The 27,029-nt window shown below is 40.3% G+C and overlaps 1 protein-coding gene across 4 annotated transcripts in view; it reads left to right on the top strand.

Moving 5' to 3' along the window:
* Window positions 1-6,056: 6,056 nt before the first annotated feature.
* MGAT5 (alpha-1,6-mannosylglycoprotein 6-beta-N-acetylglucosaminyltransferase) overlaps window positions 6,057-27,029 on the top strand; it is a 131,635-nt gene continuing 110,662 nt past the window's right edge. For all 4 annotated transcript variants that reach the window (XM_087731579.1, XM_087731576.1, XM_087731578.1 and 1 more), the window contains exon 1: window positions 6,057-6,206. The gene's annotated coding sequence lies outside the window, so the exon portion shown is untranslated. The remainder of the gene's footprint in view (window positions 6,207-27,029) is intronic.

A 27,029-nucleotide genomic window follows, 5' to 3' on the forward strand; every position in this document is an offset into this window, starting at 1 on the left:
TATATTATCTGCAATTGTCATCTCAATAGTCATTCCCTTTCCAGATCATTTACAAATGCTGAAAAGAAGGGTCCCAAAACATGGTCCTGAGAGATGCCAACGATAAACTCCCTCCACAGTGACAGATGATCCCATACCCCCATTTCTGTTTTTGTTTTCTATCTCTTTCTACTCCTATCTTTTAAGCATCTTATGACATATCCCATGACGATCTCATTTCTTTAATGACAGTAAGTGTTTGGCTCAAGATTTTGTGAAAAAGTTCATAGATATCTGAATAGAGACTACTATGCAGATCAGAGAGATGGTTACTGACTCCTTCAAATAACAAACCAACCTGTGAGCTTATTGTTTACCTCTGTAGAAGAGGATCACGTATAGATATTAACCTATTATACATATGCTATCTATATATATCCTAAGTATATTTCCTGCTGATTCATCAGGGCAGAAGTCAGACTAAGCCACCCATTTCCAATTTCCAGAGTTACCACTAAAGACCTCTCTGAAATTGGTGCTTCTGATAATTATGAAAAGAGGCTGATTAGACAATGTAGCAGAGACAACCACTCAGAAATTTCCTACTTAAGTTCCTTCAAAACTCTTAGACAAACACCATCAAGCCCTGGGACTGTGAATTTTATTGATTCAACCTAAAAACTCTTCTATTGATTCTTCAGTTTGAGACAATAGCTCCATAAAAGTTATACTAGAGGGGAAACTTACAAAATTACTACCTCAATAGTGAACACCAATACAAATAACCCATCCAGATTCTCTACTATGTCCTTACTGCCTTTGCTCTTTCTTAGTCTTTCTCCTTTTATACATTAATCATTTATCTGCCGCACAGTCTCTCTGGCAAATCTCCATGAGTGGCCAGTGACTTGTTTCTTCAGGAAAGTCTTTAATTCCCACAGGTCTAATGAAATCTCTAAAATAAATCACGACGGAATTGCAGTTTGCATTCAAATGAGAACACAGAGTATCTCTTGCACCTTGAGCAGTCATTCAAACCTGTGCAAGCTGGATGTAAAACATGACCATTCTTACGAATTACTACAAAAGGAAGAAGACAGTGGAGAATCAGCTCTACCAGATTTACACTATGCCTGTGAAATTTTGCAATTACATGTCACTTTGCACTGAAACTCTACTGTGATGTCTGAAAAGAAATCTCAAATAATTTCCTGCAAATGGGGAGCTCCTTGGTACACTTATTGCACACATTAAATACCTATTAGAAGTGTCTGGTTTGGTACCTAAAACAAGGGTTTATTTTCTGTTTGATGACCCAGTGCAAAGTTAATGGAAATGTTTGTACAGTTTATGTTTACAATGTCTGTGGTAATGGGAAGATCCGTTGGAATATAGATCAACGTTTTCTGGTGATGAAAAATTTTATAGCCCAGTTGTTACATTTATGAACAGGGGACAGAATAAAACCTTCAAAGGCAAGAGTCAAATAATAATTTATGGCTTTGCTCTTTTGTACTGGGCAGAGTTTATAATACCTTTTAAAAATCTGGCTTTTTCATATCCCTAAAAACTTAGTGGGAAGGACACAGTGAAAGCCTAACTGCAAAGTCTTACTCATGTTAAAAAACATGGGGTTTACCTGAATATGGGGAAAGGACAGGAACATTTTCTATTTCCTACTCTTCTGATACTTCATCAGAGTTAAACCAAGGTTATCCTACAGCAACTTTGAATTGTGAATAAGGAGCAAAAGAGAGAGAGCAGGTGACTCTTCAAGATTTCACTTTGTGATCAGAATATTATTAGGGTTGAATATGACAGCTCTTCAGAATTATATTGTACTATAGTTCAAAAAACATAGATGAGGTCCTGAGAAATCAGAGCAATCAAACAAGAAAGCAAGATACATTCTTGAACAAGAACGCATAAATTTTCTGATCTCCAGCACAGAGGTTAGAGTCAGTTATCATTTTGCAGTAAATTCATTTGTATCAGTAAAGCTGAGGGAGACATCAAACCGAAAGCTTTAAAAGCCTATGTTGGAAGCCTCAAGACACAGATACTGTGTTTGGCAATGAAGAGACAAAGATACTTTTCAGGAAGGTCTTTTTAATCTCTCTGATTCAAATTTCAGTTTTTCCTTCTTCTTTTTCCTCTCCTCCTTTTTCATTTTATTGAAGTTATGTTCAACATTAATAATACAATACTCAGCCTACCACCAAAGAGTCCATTTAGTATCTGCAAAGCTAATAACTAACCCTTTATTCAGAGGGGCGTATGGAGGGTTTATAAAAGAAGGTAAGAAACCCTGCACAGAGGGATGGAGACCTTCCAGAGACCAGGCAATAGGGCTTTGAAGGAGACGCCGATTGTAATGCAGATGCTCCCTAGTTCCTATCCCAAGTGCTTTATTGCTGTGCTGATCCAAGAAGTGTAACCTGATGTAACACTGTGTCTATCTACCTGAGACAAGAGGGGCCTATCAACTGGAACAAAGGCAGGAATGTTGGACGTAGTCCACCTCACAAGAAAGAGATTTCTATATTAAAAATATTTTCTATATCTATATTCTCTAATAACATATCTCATAATAACAGATTTTGCTATTAGGAAAGGCAAACTAAATTTTATGATATGTGTGCTGTAATTTTGTTACACAGTATTACAAGTCAAAAGGAAACACAGCTTACACATACCTCCATAAGGAAAGGTTTATGTGGGTATTGTCTGTGAATAATCACATAATTCTTCTATGTTCTAGACTCGTTTCTCCATGTTACTGTAGTTTATTCTTTGAACAAACAGAGACAGAAAATTCAAGTAGACTACTTTAAAGGTGACATTAAGCAAATTTGGAGTTAGCACTGATGATTTCTGTGCATTAGATTATCACCCGCTGCTGGTCCATAACCAGAATTCTCCAAAAGTCAGCATAAAGAAGTGCAAAAGAGTTGGTCTCGCAACATAAACATTCCTTAAACAGTCCCACTGCACTCAATGTCTTCTAAGGATTATTTCTGTCCTTTTATGTTGAGTTTACAGTAAGCAAGCAGAAGTTAGTACAGATGTGACTTCTTAAGCTAGTCTGCCCGAGTTCCCTAGTAGTCCGAAGCTGTGACTGGCACAGAATCACACAAGGGAGTTTTTATTATCCACTGAGGGCAAGGCTGTACCAACAACTTTGGGACACAAAATCAAGCAGGAAAACAGTATCAGTAGGTGATATATTGAATGTCTTTACCAGAATATAATTATTTTCCTCATTAATAAGACAGGCCTCAGAGTAACCCAAAAGTTCTCGATTAACAAGTATAGCCAAGATCCTCAGTGCTAGCCTTACACAACGTTTAGGTGTCTTCACACATCCAAGTTATCTATCTTCTTTAATCACTGAATGTTGGCTCACAGGATGTTTGTATGTAGGGCAGCTATACATGTGGTATCACATGGTGAAGCGTGACTCCCTCTGGGAAGTATGCTTCCTGGCAGATCCTTGAACAGATAGGGCACGCTTAGGAGGCACCCTAAATTGCAGCGTAGCACTTCCACGCCATTCCTCCCTGTACCCAAGGGTGATGGGATCAGTATGCAGAGTCCTGGAGCTGGAGAGAGCCAGTGGCTCTGAGATGCAAAGGGGCAAGATGACATGCCAGCATCAGGGCCCTGATTGCACTAACAGGCCTTAATGGTCCTAATCAGCCTCACTTGGGGCCTCCACCCACACTGCTTCCCATGGGCACAGAATGAGCAAGCAGATGGGTGAAGCTTTAACCATGTGAGCTTCACGCTGAATGTGGGACAGGCCTGAGATAGCTCAATCTGAATAATTGCTGGCCTACTTTTTACACATTCAAACAAGCAATAAGCATGTAAGTGCCAGGTTGCTCTCAGATCCTCCTAATACTTTAATGCTGCGGGGGTTTATGTTCTCTTTTCTCTCAGTCTCTTGCTCCCTGTGCTCCAAGAATCCAACCTTTCCCCAGCAAATGCTCCTTAAGCAGGGAGCCCACTCTCCTACACAGTTCTCACTCATCAATGCACGTAGTTTGCTCATCTCTGCCATATTTTCTCATTTAGCTATGTCAGGTATACATACTGAAAAATATGTAGCGTAACTTCTTATTCCTGAATGGAGGATCTGGTTGGTACACTTCAGTTTGAAAACTGTTAGCTAATAAGATCTACTGTTCCCTTCAGTAAGAGCTCTGCTAGGAGACCACCGTTGTTATTTTCTGATCTGTAATATTTCTATAACAGATCATATCAAACTCAGAAGTGACAGCCGTGTTAGGTCAGCTCCTTCATATGAGCTTCCTCAATTAAAAGCATAATAAATGGAAAAGAATCAAAGCGCTGTAAATGCCATGATTTCACTTGCTTTGTTTCTCTGTGACAAGAGCCTGTTCCACAAACAGTGCAAATCATAGCAGATCTTTTTAAAAGTTACCCATCTTACACAGAAAGAGGTCCAAGGCTTTGATCTTTCAATGCCTCGTAAAATTTTCAAATCCCTAACCTCTCATTAAAAGCCAGTGAGTTTCCAACCAGGAACACAGCATAATGTTGGATGAAAAGTGAAACTCCAAATTGCACAGCGTCATTGCAGGTGCTTGTGGGTACAAACAAGCGTCCTTCAGCAAGCATTGTACACACCACAATTTTCTGTCCCGTGTGGAGAAATCCAAAATGAGTAGCATTGAACACTAGCAGACATTTTTGTGAATTGTCACCAAAATCATACCTGTTTACTTGATTTTGGTTTGGGTGGTTTTGGTTTTTTTTTTTTTGTGTAACCATTTTCTGATGATTCATGGCATATGAAGAATATTGTAACAAATATTGATCGAAGTTCTGCACCTTATCACAAACTATACCTATTCTTCCTTTAACTTATATTAGGTTGTAGAGGTAAGCAGAAAAATAATTTTTTACTTTAATCTTGATCTACTCCTTATGAAGGAGGCCTCTATTAATACCAGAGAGTAGGACTGGCCACCAGATGTCACCCACCTTCCATTTAGCTACCCCTAAGTCTGTGTATGCAGGCTTGGGAAAACATACCATTCCCCAGAAGCTGTGCTAAACAGACACTGTCTCACCGCTACAAAATATAGTCATCTTCTCACTACAAAAATACATTATCTTCCTTTGCTCTAATGGCTCCCAAACGCTGAAGCTCTAGTAGCTTGTAAAGTTTGTTTTAAAGACAACCTAAGAAGTAGATGCATACCCTACAACTGCTGGCACAAACACCTGTGTGTGTCTAACACTTAGAAAAACGTCAGCTGATGTAATGCATCCACCTAGCGCGGCCCAAACTGCAACTGCTACCAAAAGATCCACGCCTAACCTTACGTGTTTGCCGGGGCCGTGGACAAGCCCGTGGAAGGCAGAAGAGGGCTCTTAGGAAGCCATTGCGGGGCGTGCGGTCAGCTAGCGCTCTTCCAGCCATGTCTGTCTGTCTCTCCGTCCCTGCTTTCCTGACCTCTGCCTGACAGACCGCCCAGCGCCGTGAGGCGACGGCGGCGGCAGTTTCCCGGGCCGTTCCTCGCCGCCGGTCCCTCAGCGGGCTCCGCTAGGCCTGAACGCGGCCCGCCGCTCCGCGGGGCCGCCCCGAGGCAGGTGTGAGGGGAAAAGGGCCTGCTCCCAGCAGGGCGAGGTCGCCCCAAGGCAGGTGTGAGGGGAAAAGGGCCTGCTCACGGCAGGGCGAGGTCGGGGCTGCGGCGGGAGGCCGCCCCTCAGAGGCGTCGGGCTGACTGGGCTGAGAGGCGCCGCCTCACCGGCGGGCTCGTGGGCGTTTCCCACCGGAGCCACCCCCGCGCACTCACCGCGGCGTGCGGCGGCTGCGCACCGGTGGCCGTGCCCGCTGGCGGCCGCTTTCTCCTCAAAACGGCGGCCGCTCGCCCCGCCGCCGCCGCCGCGGGGCAGGCACTTTGCAGACGCTCCCTCGCTCTGCCTAGGCCTGTCACAGGCGCTTCCGGCAGGGCAGGCCGTTCGCGCGCGCTTGCCGCGCCCCGCCGCCTGCAGACGGGCGGGCGCTGCCTCGCTGCGCTGCGTCGCGGCCGGCAGTTTGCAGACGCTCCCTTGCGCCCGCCCGCCTCCAGGTGGCCCGGCCCCCACGGCGGGCGCGGCGGCCGCCCCTCAGCCCGCGCCCGGCCTCCGCCGCGGACCATGGGCGATGCGCTCCTCCCGGCGCGGGGGGCTGCGCACAGGCGGCGCCGGAGGAGGTGAGGCGGCGCCGGGGCTGGGGGTGGTGGGGGACCGGCGCCGCGCCCGGCCCCGCTGTGGCGGACGCCGCCGCCGCCGTTGCCCCCCTCAGGCCGCTGCGGCTCGGCGGGCCGTGAGGAGAGCGGTCTCCTCAGCCCCCCCCCATCGCGGCCGCTGCAGCCGTGCGGGGCGCGGGCCGCGCCCCCGGCCGCATTGACCCCTGCCCGGGTGCTGCGAGGCGGGGCCGGCGGTGGGTGCGGAGCGGGAGGGAGGGAGGGGGACCGCCCAGGCAGCCGCTTCGGTGCGGCGGGGCCCGTCCTTGCCGCGGCCCGGCCGTCCCCCCCGCCACCTTGCGTAACGACCTTCCGCGGCGGGGAGCGCCTCCGCGGGCGGCGGCTGCCGCCCCCCGAGCGGAGCCGGGGCCGGGGGGGGGTCTCTGGAGGCGGGGGGCGGCCCCGGCGAGCCCCGGGCGGCCGTGGGCAGCCGGGGAGGGCGGGCGCGCCCGCCTCTGAGGGACGGAGCCCCGCTGGCGGGGGCTTTATCGAAGGGCGGGTGGCAAGTTTTGCCGTGGATGGGAGGATGAGTCTCGGGCGAAAGTCTGTTGAAACCTCCCCGTTACGATCCGATTTACAAGCTTTCGATTCCACCCGATGCTCGTTTTGTTGACTCTTCAGATTTCGTAAACCTCTAGGAAGTGAATTTGAGAAAAAGGTTCCTGAAAACTGTCATCTCTGTGCCAGCTGTGCTTTGGTCTGCCATGTCTACTACTTTTTCGCCAGAGGTGCATTGAGCTTTAGATGAGAAATAGCAATGCTCTTCATTCGCCAGTTTCAGTGTTTCTTACACATCCTAATCGTCTTGTGGTTTGATTGTAGGGGTTTATTTTGCTGTGAAAAGCAGTGGCTGACCTGATGTGATTGCATAGGTGTGCAGAGCTACATTAAACAAGAATTTTGGGGCCCATTTTATGGTCTCCCTTGAGTTTTAGCAACTATTCAAGGTAAACTTACTTTTTAATATATTAGGGGAAAACAAATGTCACTAAGTTTTGAGGAACTAGGTCTTGGTAGAGGCTTTCCTCGCTGTTAATGTAGGGAGTGTAGGTTCTATCTTTTCCAGATACGGTATAGTACCAATCTCATATTTTGAGTGTATATTTCTCTTTCTGGCATAGTGGTCAGTAAATTTGGGAGAATGAATTCTTAATTCTTGCGTTAGGTCTCGATACATCAATCTTTCTTGATAACTGCAGCAAGAATAGAATACTCTTTAACTGAAGGCTCACTCTTGAGATTTGTGTTATTCTAGTACACAGTCCATTTGTCTAAAAAGCTCTGTCACCTTGTCCCCATGAAATAGTGTGATAGCTTTTTCAACAGCATGACTCATAATCCTAAATACAGGCATGAATTTTGACTTAGCGCAGTACAAGTGCTTTATCTCAGTGAACAGCCTTGTGTGTAGAAAATGCAAGTAGGGTGGAGGGAATGTCTGGTACTGTATCTGTTAATCTGCGTCCTCAGGAGGACAGCATTTGAAGTTGTTTGCAGGCTTAGGGGTATGTCTTTACTCCCAAATCAATGAGGGGATCTCAGTTCTTTCAAAATACTTTTACCATTTCATAAAAGACTGAAAAGCTTTCAAAAAAGGAGGAACCGGTTAGTTCTTGTTATTTATTGTTGAAACCATTTTGCCTGGGGACATTGAGTCCAATTTAGTCTGAATGGGTGATTCACCTTTTTCCTTCTTCATCTTTGTGTAATGTCTCTGACTGTTCTTCATGAGAAGCTTTGCTTACTGCAACACCCACAGTTCACATAATTACTGGTGGCTGTACCAAGCTTAATAGTAGGAAAAAAACCCTTAATCTTTTTTCCTGGTGGTTTTGTTAAATATAAGTTAACTTTCACTGCGGCTTTCTGCTCTTTACCTGTATGAGATGATATAAGGAATACTTTACTCTTAAAATGGCCCATGCAGCAGTGCATTTAGCAAAAGGAATGTCTGCTCTTCATAATTTAATGTACGCAAACTGTTTTCTGTTGTTCTTATATAGAATATGGATTTATTTTGTATGAGCAGAATAAGGATTAAATATGAACATATGCTTCCTCTTCTCTGGGTGATAAATCCATCTCGCTGTCCAGGAGGAAGACAGCTTATACAGCCTGGACTGAAAAGATGCTGAAAGTCAAAGTGACTGAATACCGAATAGAAGAAGATCCCAAAGCTAAACTGCCTAATACTTAGGAAGCAGCCAGCAACACTGGGTGCAAATCATCTAAAATCCTCAATCTGCTTCATGAAATAGAATCTGGCAAAATAATGAAGTGTTCTGAATTCCTAAAATGACTTAGAATTGGAGAGCAACCGTCTTTATTCTAAGTCATCTCCCTCCAACCAGATTCCCTTCCTTTCCCTTGATTAAAAAAACAAAACAAAACACAACTTTATATCATCAGCTTCTATGCTTGAGATAATATGTAGAATTTTATTAGCACCACTTATTTCCCTTGAAGTTTGAAATTATTTTTTTTTCTTTGCAAGGTTATGTTTTTGGCATTGTATGCTGCTTTCATCTAAAAAGTTCACTCTGCTTTTGCTTCTGTTTAATAAAATAGCTTAGTATGCAGTTTTCTTCCTCATCTTGGCTCTAAAATTTTAATAGAACTTCAGGAGTAGTTGGCATTAACTGCCCTTCACTGGTACAGTAACTTGATTATTAGCTGTGTGGTAGGTGTTTTGAAGGGTTATGTGAACATAGTGTTAATGTTTTGAGCAGATTGAGATCTAAGGAAGACTGTCTTAGTGTTTTGTGAGAGAATGGGAGAATTATTTCGGTTTTATTGATAGGAAAAGCAGTGATAAGGGAGATTTGGTGGCAAACATTACTTTATGGTTATTTGGCAATAGATTGTCTGACTCAGTGGATGCTTCGTCTCTTAAATAGATGGTGGAAAGAAATACAATCTGATGAATATCAAAAAAGCCAGGTTCTGATAGTATTTTCATTTATGTCACATTATTCCCAAAGTGTCTGCAGAACTACTTTGCTTAGCCCGGTTTGGAATCAGAGCAGTTCTCCAGCAGCAGCTCTTGGTAACGAACATCGGAAGCATCTGCTAAAGGAAATGAATGTGCTGCACAGTGCTAATCAGCTGGGAATCTGATGAGTGGAATCTCTTTCAGAAATCAAGTAGTGTTGCTATTACTGCATCTTCAATTTCAAAAATTTCTTAACTGATTGGAGTGGAATAAGGTCATCCTTTATTCCTGTCTCCTTTTGCTGAGTTAGTATTTATGCATCTCTGCATTTCATATACCACATATGCACATCCACTTAAACAAACAAAAAAACTGCAACACCTAAAAAAATCTTTTGTCTGCTGTACTTCAGAAGAAAAAGTAGGATTTTGTATTTGCCTCTGTGTGTGTGCGTGCACACTCAAACTCCTCTTGTTTTCCTCTTTTAGCCTCCTGTTATTTGCATACATTATTGAGGTTGTACAGGCTTCATTATCTGTTTCACTTTCAATTCTTGAAGAGCCCAGACCTATGATAAAATCAAGTATAATTTCTGTGAGGAATAAGTCTCATTCAGACCGTGTTTTGATAGTGGCTTGATGTCCATCACTTCTTACCCCATCTTTTTTGTCAGTTTCTTGTTTGTTCATGTGAGTTGATAACTCACATACTGTAATTCATGGCCACGAAGAGAAGGTGACTAGAGTTTTGTACAAACTTACATTAGTTCAGTGAAGGGTTTTGGATATTGACATAGGCTCTCTTAATTGGATGGCATTTGAGGAGGAGCGACCATAATGATGGAGAATTGGAGACACAAGTGCTGACACAGCTTCCCAGATGTGAGGCAGTGGCTTTCTGTGACAATGCAGACTTTTATCAGGGTGGATAGCCTTATTCTTCTAGTAAAGCTGGAATGGTTAAGCTATCTTGAGATGAATTTGTGGGGTTTTGTTCTTGCCTTCCACAAAAAGTCTTGTTTGCTTTAATCAGGTGAATCCTTCAACCCCAAGGTCCATGCATGTACTCAGGCCAGGATGTAGCTCCTTTGAGGAACTTCTGCTAAAATTATGGCATTTTTATGTATCTGTGGCGGCTTGTGTACTAGGGAGATGCTGCAGTGAAAGACCAGAGAAGAAAAAATTGGTTTGGAGGATTCCTCCAATTTCCTCTTAGAGTACTCTAAGTAGCAAAGGCCTTTTCATGAGGAAAGCTTAAGTCAATGCTGTGATTCGTTTGATTTATTATTTATGGTTTGTATGAGCTAAGAATCCTGTGATCCTGGCCCTTTGAGTCTCACAAGGTCCTCTTATTCCTGTTAGCTAACTGTATTTCTTCATATATCCCACAGGCATTCCAAACTGTTTAACCTTGATTATTAGTCTAACCTACTGACGTTTGTCTTACTGATTTTTATATCCTGATAAAAGCCTGTAATCTTTGAAAGCTATCAACCACCTCTTTTGACCTACCTTTTAACGAAGGTTACAAGTAGCACGCAGAACCTGATTTTACTTTTGTTGGTTATTGCTCATGGGTCATGCAGTTTATTGCATTTCTTCGTATATAGGTTTTTGCCATATAATGTATTCCTTGTGGTTACATTTCCCTAGAATAGTTTTATAACTAAAACCTTTTCTTCACTCTTGTTAGAGTTAGGTAATGAAGTTTATTGCTTCTTCCTTTCCTTTGGCTGTTAAGGTTGTGTTCCTCCCTTCCCTAGGAAGCAGATAAGTCATACATGCACTGTGACTGGTACAGCATTTTATATAACCTGTTTTGAGGACCTAGCAAAGCATTTTGGATAGGTACTAATCAAGTAGTAGGTTGGATATCAGGAAAAATTTCTTCACCAAAAGGGTCGTCAAACATTGGAACAGGGAAGTGGTTGAGTCGCTGCCCCTGGAGGCAGACGTGGTGCTTAGGGACATGGTTTAGTGGTGGACTTGGCAGTGTTAGGTTAACGGTTGGACTCGATGATCTTAAGGGTCTTTTCCAACCTAAACGATTCTATGATTCTAAGTTGTCATAAAAGGTACAAGCCACAGTGAATTATCCTTTACTGCCTATTTTGTAATCTGGATGGTTTTTGTACATGTGATGTCTCAAGACACTGAACCTTTGGACTCTACCATGTTATGTGATAGTCCTCTTGTCTGCAGTATGTGTGACTAAAGCTGATTAACACATTCTTACAGAAGATCCTTGTTAGTACAAAGGTATCTGCATATATTCACTTAGGCAGTAGTTCTCTTGGGTTTAAAATGCCATGTCTTATCCCTCTCTCCTTCCCCCCCCCCCCCCCCCCCGCTCTCTCTGTGTGTTTGTTCCTTTGCTGCAGAGAACTAATGCAGTTCAATGCAGCTTCAATGCAGTTTTTGAAAGTTTCCTTTGAACTCTGCAGATCATAACTGTAGTATGCATGTGGTATACCTGAAACATAATTTCAGGTATTAAGGACCCCATGTAACTCTGCTATAGTGACCTTTTTTGTAAAATGACTTTGTGTTTTGATTGAAGATGGTCTCTCTGAAATGTTTCATTTGTCACGTAAAACTGTCTACATGTTCAAAACTTCGAACATTTTTGATATGGTATTCATAGCAAAAATCTTTGAACAGATCGTCTACTTCCTAACAAGCTTTTAAGTAACTTCCATGAGTTTTTCTTGATAGTTCCTGTTCAAGTACAGTGTGTACAATGAGTTAATCTTCGATGTTGTAGGTTAAGAAGTGTGAAAATACTGGCTTTAAGTTGCTCTTGAGAAAGTTTTATGCTGTACCGTTAGACCTCTGTATCAGGCATACCAATTGATTACTTTTTCTGAAAAACTTGTTTACAGAAAACCAAAACCTAGAATAAATGTGAGGAACATTTCTAACCTGGTAGTTATCCAGGTTTGACGTTGTTCATTCATTCTATACCAAGACATGGTAACATGATTGTATTGAATGATGAATGGAACTGTTTGCATGAGCTAACTGTAGAATGAAAGTCCCACTCTGTTTCAGTGTACTGTAGTGTGAAGGCTATTTCTGCCTCAAAGAAATGCTTCTAGTACTAATGCCTCTAAAATATTACTGTAAGTAACATGAACCATGAAATAGTTTGCTTCTCCCAGTGTTGGTTTGAATTGTGCGTTTCTGCCTAGATGTAATTAAAGCTTGCTATTTTTAATAATTAAAATAGCAATAAATACAGAAAACAGAGAATCTATCTAGAAGCATTCAGCGAACAGCGACAACCAGATCTTCATCATCTTCAGGTTCTCAGGATGAGTTTTCTTTCTGTCTTGCTTTTGGTATGAATTGTACATTAAAAGGGACCCCCATTTCCGAAAAGGAATATAGAGTATTACCTTGCTCTGTCTTTGTTTGTTTGCCTGATCTTGGAATTTCTGAGCCACCTGGCAAAGGAACTTGCTCCCTGAAAAAAAGGAGACACTAAGCAGACGTGTATTTCATGCCTAGGAAAAACTGGTAATATTCTTAACATAGAAACTTTCACACCTATTTGGCAAACTCCTCCAGTGAAGTTAAAGGAGCTTGGCAACAGTGTTCTCTGTAGGTACTAATACATTGTATGTGGATACAAACTTTCTCACTTACTTCACACACACAGGTACACCCATACCAAAAAAAAAACCCCAAAAAAACAAAAACCAAAATCAAGAGACACCTCCGAAACCCTCCAGCGTCTTGGCTTTTGAAACACTCTAACAATCCTGACAAAAATGCATTTGGCTAACGGTAGGCATGCAGTGGATTCAGAGATTATTTTGGCAGGAAGAGGTGCTGCAAAATGAATAGCTATTCCCTGGGCAGCAATAAGATGTTTAAAAAACAAGTGGGCAAGCAGACCAATTAAGGTACCAACTTGATGCTTGGGTGGTGGAGGTCTTAGAGGCATAGTTGGAGCCAATGAGTAGAAGCAGAAATGACTATTTCTCAGTCTCTGTGTATTGATGGAATTTAAGGTAGGAAATGTTAAAATACATACCTCTGTTGCAGGGCTTGTAGAAAAAAGTTCCAGAGAGATCAGGAAAAAATCTGAAAAAATATTTGGAGGACTGAACAAAATAAATTGTTTGAGAGAGGCTTTTGAAGAACTCAAACTGTTTGTCTGGAAGTCAAACTAAATTTAGAAATTGGGCATTGAATTTAAATAGACATATAGCCAAATTAGAATATCTAATGGTTTTCTTTCTCCTTAGATTTAATTAAGAACTGTCACTCCTGTGTTTTGATAGGATTTTGTCAGTGAAATCAGCATTTGTGTTTCCTGATCTGACAGAACAGGAAAAGGATGTAGAACACTGTATAGGGGGGGAAAAAAAAGACACAAAGATTTCTCAATCTTTACCATTCAGACTTCAGCCTGGGTTGTACAGGATATTTGACCACGTTATTAAAGCTACATTATTCCAATCAGTTCCTTAGCACGTTGATTTGTTTTTGTAAGTTCTTGTAAAAATGAGCAGTTTCCCTCCTTGTATTTCTCTTCAAGAAATGCAATTTCACAATCAGTACTATTGATCCTCCAAGAACGTGGTGAAATGCAGTATCATTCTGTTTACACTTAACATCTATTCGTGTTATGCAGCTACTTCTCTTTTGCTAGACTGGAAAAAAGCATGCAGGAGGAGAATGCTGCAAATGCTTCCAGTGCTTTTTCTAATCAAGCTAACAGCTATTTTACTATAGATAAAATCAACCAGTTCTGAATATTTAGTCTAATTTTGAGCCTGTAATCAAGTTAAATGAATATGTTATGTTTATACTTTAAAATCAAATATTAGATTGTTATTTCTAATAGCTATTTTCTTAGATACCAGTTGAGCTTATTTATAAAGCAGTTCTAGAAAAAAATATTTTTCTTTCTTTTGATATCATAACTTCTCTTGAAAGAGAAATATAGACTGTAGTCCTTATAGATAAAATAGTAATCTGTAGTTCTTGTTGAAATACTTTCCCAGATTTTTTTCAGTAGCTTGGCAGGCATATGTTCAAGCAATTGGATAATCAGTAAAATAAAAACTTCTGACTTTTTAATGATGTGAGAGATGAAACTGAGTTGCGTGAGTGTTTGACAAAGTGATTTGACCTATGTCTAAATCTAGATCTTGGTGGTTTGAGACTTCTGGGGAAGCTTATCGAACTCACGTTATGGCCCGAGTTGTTAATCTTTGTGAAATCTTTGAGTCTCTTAAGTGACTCTCCTTGGGTCTGGATTGATAACCTTACAAGACAACGCATGATTCCTTTGAAGGAAAGGTTACAGTAGCTTTCATCTAACCTGTCTTATCAAAATTCTCACCAAGGTACGTTAAAGAATATTTGAAAGAGCAAGGAAGAGCTTCAGGCTGGAAGATGATGAAGGTTTTGGCCTCTCTGCTGGACTCCATTACAAATTGCTGCTTACTAACAGCTGAGGTGAACTTCTGTAAAAATAGTACTTGTCCACTGGAAGTCTGGAATTTTAGTTCACTAGCTGATCCATGCTGGCTGCTGAATGTCCAGTGAATGAGCAGTTTGTTTCAACTCTGTTCATATGTTACCAGCAGTGATTCAGTGTGCCGTTGGCTTACAGTGAAAGGAATGGATTTTTGTAATGATATAATGAGAGTTTAGGTGCAGTGGGTAAAGTTCTGTACTGGTGTAAAAGGCATATTGCAGTTTACTTAAGCTCTTTTTGAGTTGATGCTATTTAAACCTCTGGCTCTGTATATTGAAACTAGTACAATGAGGCCCAAGTGTGCACTTAAACTTTCCTTTGAGGGCTGTACTGGCTGATACAGAGCAAAAGCTTGTAACAGGTTTAGCTTCTGTTCAGCTTCTATTAAAGTCCTTGTACCTTGATTCATTTCCTGACATAGTAGTTTCCATATGTACCGGTTGCATAGCTTGTGCACTGTGTAATGTTACAGAAGAATGCCAGTATTGATTAAGCTACTTAAAACATGTCTAAGAACACTTTCTTACATACTGACATATTGGCATGCATGTGGCCACATCTAGAGCAAAGAAAACAGTGAGTCTTATAAATGGAAAAAAAAATACCTTTTAAAAAAGCTGTACTTGAAAAATAGTATTATAATTTAAATATATGTGGAAAACTGTTCTACATGAATTTTGCATTTCTTAGACCTAAAAAGGGGGGGGGGGGTTTAGATGGAGATCTGAAGAATCTTATTTCTCATAATTTGGGGTTAAAAAAAATGTAAATTAGCAAGGGGCTTTTTTCCCTACATTTGAAGTACAAATTTTCTACATCCCATGTATTTGAACGACTGATTCCCCCCCCACCCCCCCCATCCACTATTGGTACTCTGTTCTGTTAGGATTGTCTTGGGCTCTATTCAGACTGTTGTTTGTACCTCAAGTCTTGTTCTACCCTTGAGTATTGTTCCCATTGGATATGGCAAACTTTGAATTCTGTTGCCCAGCTGATAATCTGGTACTTCAGGATATGGTGTTCAGAATACTCCGTGTAACTCAGTAGTCTTATAACGCTATTTTACAATTTGTAGTACCTTGTGCTGATCAAATGTTCTGTGCTCTGATCAGAGGAGAATTAACACCAGCATTTGCTGGTGCTTTTATATGGGAATGCCATTAGTTTTCCTGGTCTTTACCAAGACTGCAATTAGATGGAATTTATGCCCTCATACTAATCTCTTGCCCTCATACCAAACTCTCCCCATTTCCTATCGGTGCATTTATGTGGCAGTGCAGAGAACTGGCTGACAAACTGCTGTGGCTGTAAATGGCTTTCTGGCATTTGGCCGATCATGTTTCAGAATAACAACGTTCCCTATCTGTCTTCACCTTTTAGTCGTATAGGCTGGGGAAGGAGGTTGGAGAGGGATAAAGGTGCTGCTTTCAGTGACAGTGCTGGCTTGGAGTGTTAGAACATCAGCCTAATTTAGAAGATTGTGTTCTTATTACTGCTTAAAACGTTAGGTTAACAGAGGGTTAATATTGGTTAATGCTCCATCAAGTCAGTCAAATGGCCTCAGTTTTATCTAGCAAATTAATGTTTTTTTTCCCCAAAAACACATTCTATGTAAGTACTATCAATGTACATTTTGATGTTTGTTTATCCCTATTAAAAACAAAAAAAAACAAAACCAAAAACAAACAAAAAATCCAAACCACAAAACACCAACCAAAAAAAAACCCCAAAAAAACTCCAAAACCTTTTCAGTGTATGAATTCCTGATCTACATCTCAGATTTCACACTATTGATTTTGGATGTGTATTATAAAAAGAGGTTTTTAATGAAGGTGTACTTTTGCCCTTTCACAAGCTACAGAGTATTTTTAAATAGCCACCTACCTTATTCTTTAAATAACTAAAATTTGACATTTTATTAGAAAGGTTGCTGAATGCAGCATTGTAGTTTTGCAGAAATTACTCTAGGAACCTTAGAGCACTCAACATGTCCACCTTCCCTGTACTATGGGGATCAAGCCTATTGCTTAGGATAAAAATGTTTGTCAAGGCCACAAAAAGGCAGGATTAAAACCTTTTCATTGTTTATTCTGTAATGACCAGCTTTGTCATCCTTGCATTTGACAAATGGAGGAAGAAATCTGTCAATTGTTATTAGCACACTTTTTTTTGGCTAATGTATTCTCACTTGCCTTGTGTGTGTGGCTGAGTGCACTGCTGACAGTTGTCCAGTTTATTATGGTATTAAGGTCTTTATTTCCTTACACAAATTTCTTTAGAATATCACATAAAGTATACCAGTATTTGAGTTGTAAAACTGATTAAAAATAAAAAAAAAAAAAAAAATAGGAAGAAGTGTTAGGAATTCTCCAGAATACTGTGTAATAGGTTTCAGGGTTTTGGTCATACTTTTCTTTCCATCTTGGCTTGTGTCTGTCTCCTTCCTCCCCTATTTTGTGTAATTTGAAGCATGTTTTCTTTGTCATTGCTACTTAATTATTGCTATTACCACTACCTCTGCTGTTCCACATCTTGAAAGACTGAAGGGCTAATCATGTTGTGCTCTCTTTTCATTTGGCCTTCAGGAGATGTGCAGGCAGCATATGTATTTTCAGTTCTGCTCGGCACTGGAAATAGCCTTCCACTAGACTGTGAAGATTTTACTGAAGATAATACCTTATTTAGTGGATGTGCAAAAGTTCAGCTGTCTCTCAACTCTAAGTATGCTGCTTTTGGGTTTGTTTGTTTTTGGTGGTGGTGGTCAAGCTGGATTTCAGTATGTGTGAGCAGTGTTTTGGGTATCCTCTGCTGTGCTCAGAAAGAAGCAAAATCTCCTTCCTAATCCAGACTTCTGAATGGCTTTTGCATTTTTTTCTCCAAACATCTCCTCTTCAGGGATGAGATTTCACCAAATGACTTGAAATTTTTTTTTACACACATTACACTTTAGTTTTACCTCATGCATTCCTTCCCATCTCCCAAAGTGTACTTCTGAAATTCTTTCTCATGTTTGTGTAGCCTGTTTATTTATTAAATCGTTTAGGAAATGTCCTCATTTACTGAACTCATTGTCTTCTAGAATTGGACTAAAACAGAACTCCTCATCCCGCCCCACCCACCCCACAAACCTGGATGGATTTTTTTCTGTAAGATTAAGTTGAAGTTGATGAAGTCTCTGAGTGGTATATGTGCAGTTGTGCTGAATCTTTGTTATAATCAGCTAATAATAGATACAAGATGAAACTTTCTGCTGGATTGCTTACCACCTAATTTTCAGAACAGATGATTTCAGGCAAGGATTGCATGCCTTCAGAAGGCCAGTTGATCTTGCATCTTTTTCTTTGTCACATCAATAACTGTCACACACATCCTCTTTCTTGTCTTTTTTTCTGATGTGGCTTTTTCAACTGACCTCAAGCAACTGTCTGTAATGATTGAGGCCATTTTTACTGAAGGTCCGACGCCCTGCCTGTGTTGCACAAGCTTTGAATCTACAAGAAATGAAAGTAGCCCGTTGAAGAGGTGAGCAATCGCTGAGTGTCCTGTGGTTTGTCTGGATCTGCAGATTTTTTTTTCCTTGGCAGTTACTGGCACTAGAATTGACTTCCATATTTTTGCTAATATATTCAGTATGTTATTGCAATAACATATTTGGCTTGATTATTCTAAATGTTTGTATAGGAATCTCTTCTAAGGCTGTCATTATACCCCTAAAAAGGCCAGTCAGGGTAAACAAATGAAAATATTATGGAGAAAATATAAGTTTGCTACTTTAGCAGACCACCAAGACAATTTAGAACATAGGAAAGCTGAGCAGAGCAAGCTATCAAATAAATCTGAATTTAGACAACTTTTTGAATACTATCTTCTGAAATTTCTGGTAAATCCATGCTAGCTCTCATTTTTTCGTAATTAAGCTGCTTCTTTTGTAATTTGGCTTTTTTGAGTCCCTCTTTGAACTTCCATTTTATACAGATTTTAGGTGTCTCATGTGGAATTGTGAATGTCATAGCAAGCAGATACTTACAGCCATGAAGCAGTAGTTGGCTTTGCTTTTTATTTTTTAAACTAAATGAAGGAAAAATCCTTCCAATTCTAAAGAATCTTGCGGGTAGAGGAAGATCTGGTGGTAGTGATGGTGAAGTTGTTCTCAAGTCATTAAATTAACTGGTTGAGTACTGCTCTCTTTAATGTAAAGCAGACTTGAGTATGAAGAGCAGGAAAAATGGGAGAGAGGTTGGGAGTTAAATGAAACCTTACCTATAGGAAAAACAACGTACTTGCTCAACTGTCTTGAAGATCTGACATTTTCTCAGGTTTGGAAAATAAATGAAAGCCACTCAGAAGTCGTATGCCAAAATAACTGTATACAATAATATTTTTGGATTGAAATAGATACTATAAGAGCAGAGAGATGATATCCAAAGCACTCTTCAGACTTAAACATCAAGTCATCTGTTGAGTCCAAACTGTAGGATACATCTTTTCTCAGGATAAAAACAGCAGCCTAAGTTGGAGTAAAGTCTGGAAGCTATTGAGTGATACAAAGCTGTAGAAAGAAATACCATGTCCCTCTGAAATATGGAGGGAAGTGTTGAATAAATGTATTCTTTCTTTTGTCAGGCTATTAGCATGAACAGTTCTTCTCTTTAAAACCAGACGTAATGAACTTGAGTGACTGACGACTGTTGGATTTTGGTCCCTGCTCCCCCGCCTGTAATTAGAGATACTGTTGTACTCTGCATGCATGTGGCTCAAATACACGTTTATCTACTTTCTGCAGTGGAACGCAGGTGTAAGCCAGTGGGCTAAGATACAATACAGTGGTAGGATAGTCTGTGTTGGATCCTTGTGGTTGTAGCTTACAAAGCAAACGGACTGCTCTGGGTGTTGCAATGTGCTTAAGATAATGCCTTAAATAGTTATCTGCAGGTTATCTGTCAAATCCTGGCTGTTACAAATATAAATCAATGTAGCCCAGTGCTACGGAGTTTAAAAGAGAGAGGCTTTATGTACCAACGTATCTTTTAAAGATGTGTTTGCCAGCACATTTCCCCAGTGAGTAGAAAGGAAGGAGTATTTTTATAATATTACAAAATCTGTTCCTTTGCCTCCCTGCCTTTTTCTCTTCATTAGCTATGACTAAACAGTAAAGAAATCCATTCAGCTGTGGTAGTGTCAGTATAGTGGTCTCTTTTCCTCTCTGCTAGTACTACAGTACTGTTTCAAGACCATTTAAATTCTGCTCAGAGCTGTAAGTGATCTTCTTGGCAGCCTTATATGCATTTACATTATCTGCTGGGTTGTAATAACTTTCAAAAGGATTGTCTGAAAGTGGATTTTTTTTTTTGGTACATATTTATAGATGAGTATTCATGTCTTAGAGTTGTGTGTTTATTTCATGTCTTGTGCCTTTACCCAGCTAACATTAACTTGGTTCTAGGAAGATATTGCCTGATGCAGGCTGGGAAAATGAATGCTGAACCTGCCCTGGAGGTCCAGAAGAAAATCAGCAAGTAGAAATAATTCTACTGGGCTTGCACCTTCGATACCAAGTGTCTTCTCTAAGAGCTCTTCATCTAATTAAACGTTAGGTAGAGTGTATGGCATATTGCAACGAAACGTTATCTTTGCTACTAATGGAAGTTCCTTGTGAGGCAAGCCTTCTGTCGCTGTATTTGTCCTGAGAAGTCTCTTAACTTTCCCTTGTTAGCCCAAAATACACAGTTTTTCACTGTCACAGTTCTAGAGATGGACAATATTGCCTATTGAACTTCCTTTCTGATTCTGGAAACCGTTTGGTTTGAGGACACTAAAGAGGTTTGCAGTAGGACGTGTCATGCTGTAGATGTTGGCTGGAGTTTAGGATGCAACTACAGTGGAAAGATGCTATCTAGATTACAGTCATAGCAGCTGATTTTTCAGCTGCCAGTGGCACCGTTTGTCATAACTGGAGCTATTTTTTGGAGCTTTTTTTTTTTTTTGATGGGGGGCGGGAGGAGGAAGGAAGTCTTGATGCTTAAATTTGTATTGCTTATAATGCATTTGTACTGTTGAAACACTAGAGAACTAACCTAATAACTAAGCTAATGTGTTTGAATGGACCATAGAAGTCTGACTTAACTGCCTTGTAAATCTTGTCAGATAATATTTGATTCAGGTAATATTTGACATATATGGATACTCTGTTGTTAATGTGTGGTGTTTTCAAATTATATTAATCTCTGTGTAGTGTGTGAAGGAGCTTTTAGTTGTACATAGCAAGAAGGGACCTGGTTTTTTCCTCCTCTTCCATCCATATAACTATGAACAACATCTAGACTCGTTTCTATTGCAGTGGCAAAGAGATTTGCTAATGTTAAGTTTTATGCGCCCTTTTAGAGAATACTTACTGAAGTGGATCTGTGTCTGCTTGTTTTTGGAAAACCATTTCATTTGATGACAGTGCTTTAGTTTATGTATGTTTTCTAAGAACTAACTTGTGTTCCCAGCACTGGAGGGGAAAAAAGCTCAATGTGCCTGCTTGAGAACATGCCAAAGAGCATGCACAGTGGAATTCCAGGACTGGTGAGAATTTCAGAAGAGGGTAACAGGTATTAAACATAGCTACATAGTTTTTGATTATATAATCCTTGTACAGTTCAGCCAAATGCAAAATTACCTCACCGGATTTATCTTTTTTTTTTTTTTTTTTAAATTGATTTGAAAAGATAGAGAGGGACAGAATTACTTAAACTGAGAAAGTTCAAAAAAACTACAGTAGGCAGGTGAGGAGAATAACTCTCTGATGTGGTTCAGACTGAAAAACATAAGATTAAATCCATGGCAAGGCAAATATAATCTCATTTTATAGTTATATAAGACTGTTTAAAGTGGGTCATCAGTGTTGGGGAAAAACATGCCTTCATTTTCTAGGCCTTTTTTTTTTTTTAATCATACCAAATAAGGTTTTTTCTCCTCCCCTTCCCACACGAGAAGGTACACTTTTCTCTAGGGACAAAGATAGCATGAGGCTAAATATATCAGTTGTCTACTTTATTCTCCATCATGCTGCTTCAGTGGTAATCACTCATTTGAGATTTACCTTCAGAGATTCTGCCTCACATATGGTGACGTGCATAATGAATATATGCAAACATATAGTAATTTAAAATTCATTCTTTATTGCACTTTAGTTTTAGTTTACAAATTGCTATAACAATTAAAGGGATTTTGTAAACATTAATCTATACACTTAGGGGAAATTTCACCTTAATTCTTCATTATTTGTGTGAGGTGGAGAAAAACAGCTCAAGACCTTGCATGAGAGTTGGGGTTCTTTTGTTTTCTAGTTTCAAATGATATACAGGAAGGTTAAGTTTGTCTTTGAAAGTACCACCCTTTTCAGGGAAGGAGAGGAAGTTGATAGAATGTGAGGGCCATAGCCTGTGTGGCTTAGTTATGGATTTTTGGTTGGTGTTCTCTCCTCCCCCCCCCCCCCCCCCCCCCCCCCCAAAGCACCAGCTAGAAGAATCTGAAGAAGGCCAGACTGAGGAAAGAGGAGAGTGATTGCATGCTTCTGTAAGAGAAGCAGGCCTGAGAGATAACAGCTGGGTAGAAAGGGAATGGCTTCTTCAGCAGCCCTTTAGAACTGAGAGATACAAAAGGAAGTGCACCTAGGTGTCCTCTAGACATCTGAAAATGTAGACATCAAACTTTTTTCTTATACTGTGTTTTGGTCATTGGGGAAAGGACTGAAATGTTCACTTTCCCATTCATAATGGGAAACATGCAATGATGAGGCAAAAGTACATACTGCTGTAAATAATGTTTAAACTGTAGCTCTTCCTTTGACACTCCTGACTGTCAGAATTGGCATAACTGGTTGCCAGCAATGGGAGTTGTGTCCAAAAAATCCAGCTTGCAACTTCTGATGATTGAGATAATTGACTTTCCATTCAGCAGCTAAGGCCTGTTAATCTAGCTTCTAGTTCATCCTGTATTTAAATTCTTTATAGGACTTGACAGTAAAATTTTTCAGTTCATGTTGAAAACTGCATGTTGGCAAATCAACAGGTAACCATTCTAATACATGTCAAAGGAGCATCTATTCAAACTTCATGTGGAGCCTTTGATCAAGTACTTGATAGTAAGTCATGATGTCAGTATGCTGAACCAGGAGAGGACAACAGAACAATGGTAGAAAAGATTCCTGCAATCTTGATGGAAGAGCCAGTTTATACTGTCTGAACTGTGCTAATCAAAATAGCCAGACCACCTTTGTAGTTGAAATAGCAAATTACTTCTTGCCCAACTTATTTTGACTGAAAAGTCTAGGGAACACTTAGGTTAATTCCATGGTCAGATGTGAGGAGGCAATGACTTCTGGTTGGAGAAGTCTGCTGGCACAGATGGATTCAGAATAGCTCATGTATTCCTGGCCTCAGCCTGTCACACTCGGAAATTTAAGCTGTGCATACTGACTCACGTGTTCTATGTGATTTATGTTTATCAGATCACAAAACCATCTTCCCTTTCACTCTCTCCACTATTTCAATTTCACTGCAATAGCTTCTGTTACCAAAAATGGCTGCTGGTAAGCACGAGCACTTTTTTATTTTCTAAATTATTCTTCTTCATTATCAAGAGGAGACTAAAAATCTGCTCATACTATTTGGGAAGCACTATTAGGAAGTAAGAACAAAACGGATGAAGCTTTGAACGGGTTATGAGCACTAAAGGTTCCTTAATATTAGCTGTGCTGTAGAATATTGGGGAGTGTGGAGAAAGGGAAAAGAAGGGCTAAAAGCACACACTAATTTGAGCTTAGGAAGGTCAGGTCCTTCCGTAGTCAATACAGAGGACGAGGCTTTTGGGGCTTCTGGTTTGAATCACTCCCTGAAAGAGGAATAAGGGCTAAGCTAAACAGCTCTTTGCTACCAAAAGATACAATTTCTCCTTTTCATTTTCACTAGCTCTGATATGCACCTGACCCATCTGTTAGACAGCTTGGTTTGCAAAACAAGCAGAAAGTTAATGTAAGAAAAAGGCTTCTTTTGTTTTCGTGATCTAAATCAGCTCATCGAGGGATCAGTTGATTTGGCACGTCTAGCACAAAGGAGGGTGTACGAGTGAGTGGCTTGGAGCAGTAGGATGAGAAGCGTGGAGTGAGATTAGCCTGTTCCCCAGCTGTGAGCTGTTGGCTCAGCTCAGCTGTCTTGTGTGGCTGGACCCTCTCGTGTGGGTCTGGAGGCCTCCAAGGACCCCAGCTCTCTTCACAGGCTACGGAGGGACAAAATGACCTGCAACTTCCTCTTGTGCTGTGGTGGCAACAGTGGCTGCTGTTCTCAACTTTGAACGTTACCTTTTCCTTCCTCTTCTTTCACCCCCTGTAATCTTGTTGAAAACAGGAGACATGGTAGTCTTAGTAAATCTTTATACCTCATTAGGTATAACGTCAGTAACTAAATGATGGGAGGGTTTCTGTGGCAAAAAAAAAAGGCTAACTAACTTCTCAGTTGTTTCAATAGTGTCACTGCTATCTGCTCTACTGGTGCTGCAGAATTTTTTTATAAGCAATACGTCAAAAGTAAGGAATATCCAGAATTTTTGCTTTAAGGCTCTGCTCAGGAGGAACGCACTTAAAATATATTGCTGAGTGAGAGTGTCCTGCCACACCTGTAGCGGTGTCAGAGTTCTGTGCCAAGCCCAGTGAAGCTTCCTTTCACTTGTATCACATCTGGGTTCTTTGCATTTTGGCAAGCAGTCAAAAACGGATTTAGCCCTTCACAGGAATTAAGCATTGCACTCAGACATCGTAACTCAAAAGACTGCGTCCAGTGTATGGTGTGAAATTAATCAAAAGGAAAGAAAATTAATGACCTGCTGTGGTGCCATCCATCAAGATACCGCTCAGCAGGTGTGAAATTAACTTGCCTTGACTGTGGATTAAGTTTAATGGCATGACGTAAAACTACAGAAACTGTTTCCGTTATTACTAGGGAGCAAGCAAGGGTTTTTTAAAGATTCCAGCTTAATGAACTGCTTACGCCATACAGTGGATAGTCTTACGATCGTTTAACAGCATGAGTTTAGATTATGTTCCCTAAGAAGATCAAGTATTACTGTATCAGTAAAAATTGTTAAAGGCAGGCCACAGAAATGCCATTTTAATTTCTATAATTACTGTGCACCAGATGGTGGACGTATACTTTTTCTCCCCCAACATAAGTACGTCAGCTCAAACATAAGCAGTTGTGATCTTTATTTACAATTAATCAGATTTTAACCTAGGTGATCAAAATTCCTTTGTTATGGGCCATTATGATGACCTTCAAAGAAATACATAGACAAAACCTCACTGTTTTAGTTACAAAAAAGCCTCCCCCCCGATCTTAATTATGAGGATAGCAAAACTACCCACTAATTTAACTATCCACTAAACATTAACTACCCACTAACTTTATTTTGGAATAAGTATCTAACATTAGATAATGTACTTAAAGCATTTGGTAAATCCTAGTTAATTTAAATGTTGGTTCTGAAAGAGCAGTACTACAAAGATGCAAAAGACATTACAGGTTAGTAACAGCTCAAGAGAAATGAGGAAGATGAAGGAAATTATTTCCTAATTTGAATCTAAAGATCTTGATGTTCTGCCAACTATTTTCTTCTGTCCCATCATATTTCCTTATGTATATGTGCTTTTTCCTCATATGTGCTTTTTCCTCTATAGTTGCCCTGATTTTTTTTTTTTAATGGAACATTTATCACTGTTGTGGAAGCTCCCTTTGACTTCTGAGTTCTTAGTGGATTTTTGCTGAATATGCCTTGAACATCCTCCTCTAAAATGTTCAGAGTCATCTCAGTCCTTTTTAGAACTCCTGATGTTTTTGCCCTTGGCAGAAAATAGTAATGTATGGGTTTTTCCTTCCCTCCATAGGGAACAGACAGTAGCCACTGATTTAATCATTGGGTAGGGTTTGGTTGGGTGTGTGGTTTTTTTATTGTGGGTTTTTTTTTTTTGTTTCTGTGTGAGGAGTGAAGCTTTTGTTTGGCTTTTCTCATGACGCTTTCTGTATTTTCTCAAACTCTAGTTGATAAATGTCCCTTCCCAAAGGAATTGCTGGTCTATAGACTTGTGATTGATATTGTAATTCAGCCAGGGAGATACAGAAACTTGTTATATAACAAGTCAAAAATGGTGGTATTTTTGCCATGCAGAATAAACCTCTTCTTAAAATTAAAGTACTGTTTAATTAGCAGTCAAACCACTTATTTTGCCCTCTAGTTCATTATGTGTTAAGTAGGTTTATGCCACTGATTCATATAGCTCATTACAGCTCATAAATGTCACCATAAAATTAGTCAAAATAAGAGTGTTAAAGTGTCTTGCTGTCATTAGTTATCCAGTTAGTTTGGTTTTGGTGACAAGTTTGTAGATAAAGTGTGAATTTTATAGTTGAAGATGTCATAGGACTTGGATAGCATGCTGCTTCTCATTATGGGAAGAGACAGCCTATATCTAAAAGCTGTAGCAGAAACTTTTTTCTGGTCATAGCAACTACCTGCCTCTCCTCATCAGCAGTGTCAATGTACTGTACCACGTTTGAAAGCAATAAATGCAACAATGATAATTGTCAGTAAGTCAGCGATGCCACTTCTGGGAACACTACCAATGAGATGCTTTCATTGAATCTTTGTGTTCTTTGCCCAAATGGCAGTCGGTCAAGATCTGGAGCGTAACAGCGTAAGCTGAAGCGGCCACTTCTTTAATAGTGCAGCTGATGATTTCCAGATGCCAATTATTGTAATATGCTCAAATACTTTATGTGTAGGTAAGATCCCGGAGTCTGCATCTCTGAAGACTGTTGGCGTTGTGAAAAGGAAAGTAGGCTATAGTACAGAAAGTGATTTGCGTCAATCATTTGACCAATTGATCAATCACTTGATAATTATCACTTGATAGTATAATAAAAAGTCTCAGTACTTTACAATAGCAGGTTGTAATAATAAACAGATAATGTGCTGGTAAATGACACTGGAAGATTTTGTACAGAGTAGATGTTGTAAATTGCAGTTAAGTTGAACAGAACTCTTTGAGGCTAAAACTTCACACTGATTTATTTTAACAGATTCAGGGTCCAAATCTCTTGATACATAAATGCCAGCTCCAATTGCCACAGCCCTACAGGTATCGATGATTTTTGTATGGTTTACATCAATAGATTTCCAAGATTTGGGGATATTATATGCTGTTTATTATATTATATATATATAGTAAATAAGGCGTGGGGATGTACAGGGATAGCAGGCCAGTGGCCGAGTTGTATAATACATCTCTCAAGTTCCAGTGTGGAGCTCATCTGTGAGATGAGACTATAGAT

The sequence above is a fragment of the Nipponia nippon genome, unplaced genomic scaffold (assembly GCF_047370975.1).
Source record: "Nipponia nippon isolate SJK-2023a ecotype South Korea unplaced genomic scaffold, ASM4737097v1 scaffold_5, whole genome shotgun sequence".
Classification (NCBI taxonomy): domain Eukaryota; kingdom Metazoa; phylum Chordata; class Aves; order Pelecaniformes; family Threskiornithidae; genus Nipponia; species Nipponia nippon.